Genomic DNA, 8,383 nt, shown 5'->3' on the forward strand with positions numbered 1-8,383 from the left:
CTAAAGGGTCTAGTGCCATTATGGAAACCTGACCCCAACCCCAAAACCTCACAGAAAGAAATGGGAGCAGAGAGGACACGTCCTGGTGTGCTTAAAGGATAAGGATCAACTCCTGATGCATCTGAATAAAGAGGAAACAGAGACAAGGATTCACTCATAGCACCTGCACTGTTTAAAATACTCAAGGGAACAGTTTTCCTATGTTCTGCTCAGCCTTAGGAAGGAAAGGAGCCAGTTTCTACAAATTTTGCTAGAGTCTGGTTTACCTAAATAAACCAAAGAAGAAAACCTGAAGGCTTCAAGAGCAAGAGTGCTTGTGCACTGGCCAGTCCCTGCAGAGCTGAAAAGCCTGGGGTCTCACAGGTGTAGCAAAGCTCAGCTTTGTTTTCCTGGGTTTGCCACCAAGCCAGCCACAGGACACTGAGAATACAAAGATGAAGAAAACATTTGTAAGCTGATTTATGGTTATTTATTAGTTTGACTTTGTCAGTCCTACAGACACACAAAAAGCAATGCCTTCCAAACACACAAGTTGTCATCCTGTGAAATTGATGCTGGTTTTGGATGGGTTGTCCTTGGGTTTCTATTTTCTGGTTAACTGGAGAAAATGTTACTTTTACTAGGCATGCTCCCATGAGGGTGCCTGAGAGTATTTGAAGGCAGGGAGCAGCAGGCTTTGGATGTATAGTTTGACTGCATTAGCTTTAATGAAATAATCTTGTAATTTGAGACATGCCAAGGAACACTTCAAAGAAAATATTTATTTTTAAATATTTCAACCAAATCAGTGAAAACAGGCTTTTCCTACCCCAGCCCCATATTCAAAGCACATAAAGTTCAATTTCTACTTTCTTTCTCTTCATGGGAAGAGATTTGTTTTGCTTTATGCCCCGGTGTGCTGGGCTGGCCATAGGACAGCCCCTAGTGTGCTTTGGTGTCAGTCTAATTCCATAAGTCATAATTCCATGCATTGACTATGATTCCATCACTTCACTTCCTTGTGCAAACCTTTCTGGGGCTCTTTTGCTGAGGAGGGCAATTATTAACTCCATTAATGATTAACTCTGTGGGAATCATCCCATCACCAGTGCAAACGGGTTCAAAACGAGAAACTAAACTTTAGGGCCATGTCTTTGCAACAAGGATGCTTTGTATCCACAGATTTGGTTTGGCTTCCTAGAATTTATGTTACACAGAGATCAATGACAGCTTTGGGATGTAAGGAAGCTGCAAAATCTGCTCCAGGCATTTAGGTGCTTAACTGCCATTGTCTTGTTATGCAAATCCGGCTCTGAGGAGTGAATCATCCTACCTAAATTTAGCCATGTAAAAGCAAGCACTTAGTCTAAGCAGTTCTTTAGGTTTATGATATTGTCAGAGAAAGATAATTCAAGAATCTGGCTTGTCCTGTTGGAGGTATTAGAGTTCCAGTGAAGGACACATTTTCACATTAATTCTTTTCTATAAATGCATGAATAAATGTATGTGTGCATCTATATTTTTATGCGTTTTAAACACAAAATCTATGTTTTACTCTATAGTTTTAATTAGAGATGTGCAAAAAAGCAGGATTAAATCTGAGAAAGTCAACTACTTGCTTGGATGCCATGATACACTGGCATTCAAGAGGCTGCTCATTTCTAACCATCCCATCTGTCACTTCTTTCTCTTTCTAAATGATTGTGAAGACTGAAAGATCCTGTTCTCTGAGGATGTGCTCTAGATTTTCGGTAGTTGGGATGTTTGTCATGAGCAAGCTTAAAAGTCAGAAGGGTTTAGGTTTTACTGGAAATACTTTATGCTCCTACAAGCTTTCCCTGTAATTTATGTGCAAGTGGCTCCAAATACACAGCAGAGGATATTTCCTGGGAATAGACTGAAATGTTATTTCTGGGATATTGCATCAATGACTTCAGACTTAACCCAGGGGAAAAGGGATGAAGAAAGAGCACGATAGAAGCTATCACTGTGATCAGTTTGGAGATTCTATTCCTACCAGAGGTATTTCTTCTCCTTCTGTGCCATTGCAATCAAGTTTTGTTTGCTCCCCGATATATTTGTGCACAACCCCAAACAACAGCGTAAGGAGTGTAATTCAGGTGAAACACTTCCTAAATATTCTTCCAGCTCAGTAATAAATATGTGTGGCTGGTTTTTGTGCACACACAGGTGCCCTGGGAACAGGCTGGGATGCAGAAGTCAGATGTATTTATCACTGAGCTGAGCAGCAGGGCGAGGGTGTGTGCCCTGCCTGGAGCAGATTCTCCACGATTCTAACCAGATTCTAACCATGGGATGGTTAGAAATGAGCAGCCTCTTGAATGCCAGTGTATCATGGCATCCAAGCAAGTAGTTGACTTTCTCAGATTTAATCCTGCTTTTTTGCACATCTCTAATTAAAACTGAAGAGTAAAACATAGATTTTGTGTTTAAGACGTATAAAAATATAGATGCTCACATACATTTATTCATGTATTTATAGGAAAGAATTAATGTGAAAATGTGTCCTTCACTGGAGCACAGGAGCTCCTGGAGAGAGGGGATCTGCTGCCACAGCCTCTGCCAAGGACAAGGGGAGGAGGTCTCAGCCTCACTGAGTCACAAAATACTCTGGAGTTAACAATGGAGGAAATTTACCCCTGGAAAGAAATCCAGCAAGCATTAGCTAGCCCCCCAAAACTGAATGGAAGTACTTGAGCATTTGATGTGGAACCAAAGGAGTTCCTAGGCATTTTGCTGGTTTGAAGAAGTTTCTGGAACTACAATTCAGAGAGGCAGCTAATCTTTCTCAGATCAGAGAGCAATTGTCATAAAATAAAGACTAGCTACTCTTTGGATTTTCTGGTTTTGCCCAGATTTTTTGCTTCTCACAGCCATTCTGTCACTCCTTGGCTGGGACCTCTGCTGCTGCTGGTTTGATCCTGGCAGAACTGCAGGGATTTACCAGCCACCCTCACTGAGACTTGCTGAGGAAAGAACATGGTCCTGCTTCAAAGCAGGACTTTTTAATCACTTTCACCATCTTCTGTGTGTTGGCTCCAGGCAGCAGTGTAAGCACTCTTTATAAATACCCACAGAGGGCAGTTCAAAAATACTCTAAATGAGAGATCTTTACCCACACTAACATCCTGCAGTGTCACAGAACCCAGAGCTCACCCAGGAGCTTCAAAGTTCTTTGCATCAGCACCCCCTACCAAACCTCAGCATTTCCCACCGAGCACTGCAGACAAATATCACCAGATTTAAAAGTGGAAATGCTGTAAATGTGATATGCTTCTCCAGATCAGCTTTAGGACATCTGCTGTGGCCACATGGATGCCAAGTTTTGGAAGACAGGTCATAGAAAATGAAACAAATCTAATTATTAGAGAGGGCTAGGAGGACTGTAGTGCACACAACACTGAACTGCTCTGAGACTTGAGGAGCCCAGGCAGGAATTCTTTCAGGTATTACAGCAAGTTTCAAAAAAATCCATCATCACAAACAGTTTTAATTATTTCCAGCCAAATGCCTGTAACCTCGGCAAAAAACAATTATTGAGCAGGCTATTGATCTAGTCAGTAAATAAATACACTTATGTCATCAGTAAGCTAGAATCCTCCTGGGTATAAAACCAAAATCTTAAGGACTACTAGTTATCTGACATATGATTTTAATTAGGATTTATTGATTAAGGGTTTTTTAAAAACAAATGGACTTTCTTGATAAAAGGCCAAGCACAGGATTTTCTGCAAAGTTAAATAATGTCTGACTTGCTGTGTAACAACCTGTGACCCACATCCTAATTACTTTAGTATGGAACTTTGCTTTTTATTTCAACAGAAGTATGCAGACCACATTTATTCTAAATTTCATGGAAGTTTAATGCAGAGGGAGAAGGCCTCAGCTATCAGAAGCACACAGGGAGGTGTTCCCAGTGTCTGGTCCTTGTCTGCTAACCAGGGGTGTCGCAGTCAGATAAAAAAGAATGAAAAGAAAGAGAGGAAAAGCACAAGAAGTTCTTAAATGCTATTTCTTCTAATGAGCTGGACATGAGAACAACCATAACATCTCCTTGGATAGTTCAGTGCCTGCTTAAAGACTCTCCAGAAAGTCCCACCATTCCCAGGAGGTGAAGGTCACAATTGCTGGTGTTGTCTGTGGGCTGAAGGTTGGCTTGAACCCTTGAGCAGAATCATTTTAGCCCCTGTGCTGCTGTGGGTGACAAAAACACCTCTGGCTACTGCAGATGGCAACGAGAACTGCCCGAGGAGGAGAAGCTCCATCAGAAGAAACCCCCATCATTTCCATTATTTTCCATAAAATGATTGCTCAAATCAAAGTCCAACTCAAAATAAACTATATGCACCCATATTCCTCCTGCTGTGAACTGTAACCAACACATTTCTGCAGCCAAGAGCCTGGCCCTATTCACCAGCAGCTCAGGCAATTTTCACACCTCAGGGGAAAGCCACAGCCTCCCTCCCCTGCTCTCCCTTCCCCATTTCCTGAGCAGAATTCAACATACAGCTCTCCCAGCCTAAGAAACAGATTGTTAATCTTTTAGTGTTACATTAGAGATAAAGTGTTATCCTCTGAGGAGGAGATATTTTCCTTAAAAGTAACCATTTGTGTCATAATCTTTTATCCACCTGAGTCAGGAAGAACCAGAATTTCCTGAGATGCCTGTGGGGAGCCTCATGACTCTGCCTTCCAGGTAAAACTAATCCTGTTTCTTTGTGGTACACAAAAGGCATACGACCACCCAAATCTCTCTGCAGCTCTACTAGAACCATTTAAGTCCAGAAAATGTCACTGACATTTGATTATTTTTTTTTGAAGTAAACTCCAAACCCCTCCAGAGGTCCCCTGATGCTTGAGTGACATAAATATTCACTAGACCATAGGAGACTGCAGTCTAGTTTGTTTAAATTCAATTATGTCATTGTCTGCAGCAGAATGACAGGGGACTAATAAAATGCATGGCATACCTGGATGAGGGGGAGAAGGAAGTGGCTGGCTCACTGGCAGTGCTCTGCAGCATGAAATGGGGCTGTGGGAGGCTGTGAACTTGCCTGATTGCTTTGCCTTTACCAAGTGTAACCCCACGTCTAAATGTCACCAGGAGAGAGTGAAAACTTCAATGCTGTCACTTTAATTTCCTTCCCACTGGGTAATTATAGATGAGTCTGTAGGCTGGTTTATTGTCTTTTTCTCAGTTCAGCTAAAAGTGTGTAAACATTCCTGACAGTCTCACAGGGGTGGCTCTATCCCTCTGCACTGGGGAGCAGAAATGTGGAGCAGCATCAGAGCAGGGGCAGTGACCTCACCACAGCTCCAGAGAGTATCAGCCTGAAAGCAGGGATGTCTCTGCAGTGGGAAGTCAAAGCTGCTTTAAAAGCAGAAAAAAATATTTTCTTTCAGACCAAACCAGAAGCTTTGATCTCTCCCACAGCAGAGAAAACCCACAAAATTTCACTTACAAACCAAGTCTTTCCTTTTCAATTCTGAAAATGCAAGCATATCCCAAGACTTATCTGAGACCTGATTTCTGGATGTCAAAATCTGAGAAAAGTCCAGTAAAAGAGCAGCTCCAATGCTTGATGGAAATCAGTCAAGCCAAGGGTGGCCTTGGGATTTCAGAGGTTTTGTCTCTTGCTCCAGTGCAGCATCCTGGGGTGCCCAGCCAGCACAGTCCTGCCCTGTGAGTCTGCCCTCACAGAGCCCCCAGGGCTCCAGGTCCTGGCCTGGGGGGCAGGCAGGGTGTGGGGACTGCCAAGGGTCTGTCCCAAGAGATTCCCTGATGGGGATGGAGAGCAAGCTCAATTTTGACAAATGTGTGCTTTGGAGTTCCAATGCTGTTCCATCCAGCAGCTCCCATCTCTGGCCCTTCCCACTCCAATGTGCAGGCAGGCAGGCAGGCAGGCTCACTTAAAACACCAGCAGTGACAGTGGGACCTCCAAAATAAACAATCTGATGTAGCAGTGGGCAATTCCCAGCCTGGCCCAGAGCCTGCTGCCCTTCCAGGAGAGCACGGTGATCTCTGGCAGCTGCATGGCTTAAAAATTACATTTACCCTGTTTGTGTCAATAATAACTTCTTAACTGCTAGCAAGTGGTGTTTGGGTGCCTGGATGCTTTTCTCTTGAGCAGGTTTACCCTTTTAAACAATTTATATCCATTTTCTTCAGAGAGAAAACAAACAGCAAATTATAATGCTGGGTAATGTTTGCTAATGACCCACAGCAATGAAATACACCTTTGGCTTCCAAACCAGTACACAAACCAGCAGCTAACTTATTTATTAGCTCTGAAAAGGAGCTGAGGATCAAAACACAATGATTATTCTCTTCATTCCCCAGGGCTGGCTGCTGTGCATGTGCTGAAAGATATTAAACACACTCTTGAACTAGAAATGGGAATGGGATTATGAAGGAGTGGCACCAAACCCAGCTCTAAAAGACTAAATTTTGCCCCAAAAGTTTACACAAATAGTTTCTCAACATCATTGCAAACCATAGCAGCTGCCTCAAATCTATCCTATCTAAGAAATGATAGGGCAGAATTATTCCAGCAGAACCTTCTGGACCTGGTGCTGATGACAAGAGCAGAGTGACAGAGTCCATTCTCCTATTTGGCTTCTGTTTGTCACAGAAAGTCACAAATACTCTTGCAAAGAAAACCTAAATGATATGTGACATTCCAGTTAAAAACCACTAATTAGTGTGATTTTTGCTTCAAGAAGTGGAGAGAAGAGAGTCAAAAAGGAGTCAGCTGAGAAATGTGAGTCATGACAAAACAGAGAGTGGCCTTGGTAGGCTGGGGCAGCAGCCCTGCCAAGCCCAGCAGAGCCATCCTGAGCTATCCCTGCAGTGATTCTGCTGCTGGGAGAGGAAGATGAAACATTGCTGCTGGCTCAAACTGCCTGTGAGACCCTGTCCTGGAGTGCATCCACATGGTGCAGAAGGAACAACCCCTGCTCCCCCCTGCCACCAACCACCCACATCATCCCCTACCCCAAAATCAGCCAGAGTGGCAGAGGAGGCCACAGTGCATTCCATTTAGAGCAGAGAACAGGCAAAAAAAACCCAAAAACAAACCAAATGATTTTTTTACTCAGTCCAGAATTAAGAACAGAATAGTTCTTTGATTATTACTAGTGCTGGGATTTCTATTCGAATGATTTCCCACAGCTCTGTTATGAGCAAGAGGCAGGAAAGAGAAGAAGGAAAAAAAGATAATAATAATAATAATAGCAAAAAAAGCCAGCACAGGCTGTTCTAGTCATTTCAAAGCACAAAGTAATCAGATGGCCATCTTTCTGAACAGGTGTGATTGGTGAGAGGAAACCAAATGTCTATACTTTTCCTTTTTTAAATTGTAGGATATATAATTGTATCCTTTGTTGTATGCAGGTGCTCCATCCCCCCTGCTTTAAATCACATATTTGTGCTTCTTTCCAAATAGCTAAGGGACCAAGCCTTAAAATAAAAATCTGGACAGTCAGAGTGATTAATACACAAGGTTCCACGGGCTTTGGCACAGAACATTTGCATTACAAAAAGCTATAGAAATAAATATTTCGTTTTCTCTGAAGTACCAGAGCATTTTTGTTGAAAACCTTTTTTTTTTAGCAGTCTTTCTATAAGTTACACATCACACTTACCACTTTCTCCCCTTGTTAATCTCTGGGTTGAACCAGAGGCTCAGAGAGAGAGATTTTAGTAGGAGTGAGACAGCAGGAAGATGCCTGTGTAACATCAAGAGGAAGTTTGATGCTGCATGTAAATAATGAGCTTTCCTCACTTTTAGACTGCAGTAAAGAGAATATTACAGAATTTCTGTTGCCATTTTGAATGGGTGAATGTGAGGATTATGGACTCACATCCAGCCCTGCACAGGGGAGAGCACAGCCTGTGCCTGTGTGATGTGGATAACATTCAAACCACACAGAAGCCACAAACAGCCCTGTGTGAGTTGCACAATTTGGTTCAACCTTTGATTTTTAGAATTTCAAGAACGTTGCCAAATTCTGCTCAGGAAGTGTGACCAACAGCAGTGCTTGCCTTGCCTTGTGAGGAAATGGGCTGGGCAGGGGGGAAGATGCTGGGTTGGGGATGTGGATCAATCCAGTGGCTGCAGCCCTTTGCCTGAGCTGTAAAGACCTGTCCCCAGCTCCCCAAACGACAGGATTTTAAAGAAAAGGTGGAACTTGGTAGATAAATGATGTCTGAGGAGGGAGATGTTCCTGCAGAATGAGGAGTGACACAAACCCCTGCTCTCTGTGGTCCTTGTGCTCCCCAGCAGGTCTGATGGAGACTGCACAAGGCCTGCAGAAATATTCAGTCTCAGCTCTTTTTCCCCCTTTTGTTAAAGTACAAATTAAACACCAAACCCCACTTTG

This window comes from Poecile atricapillus, chromosome 8 (genome assembly GCF_030490865.1).
Source record: "Poecile atricapillus isolate bPoeAtr1 chromosome 8, bPoeAtr1.hap1, whole genome shotgun sequence".
Classification (NCBI taxonomy): Eukaryota; Metazoa; Chordata; class Aves; order Passeriformes; family Paridae; genus Poecile; species Poecile atricapillus.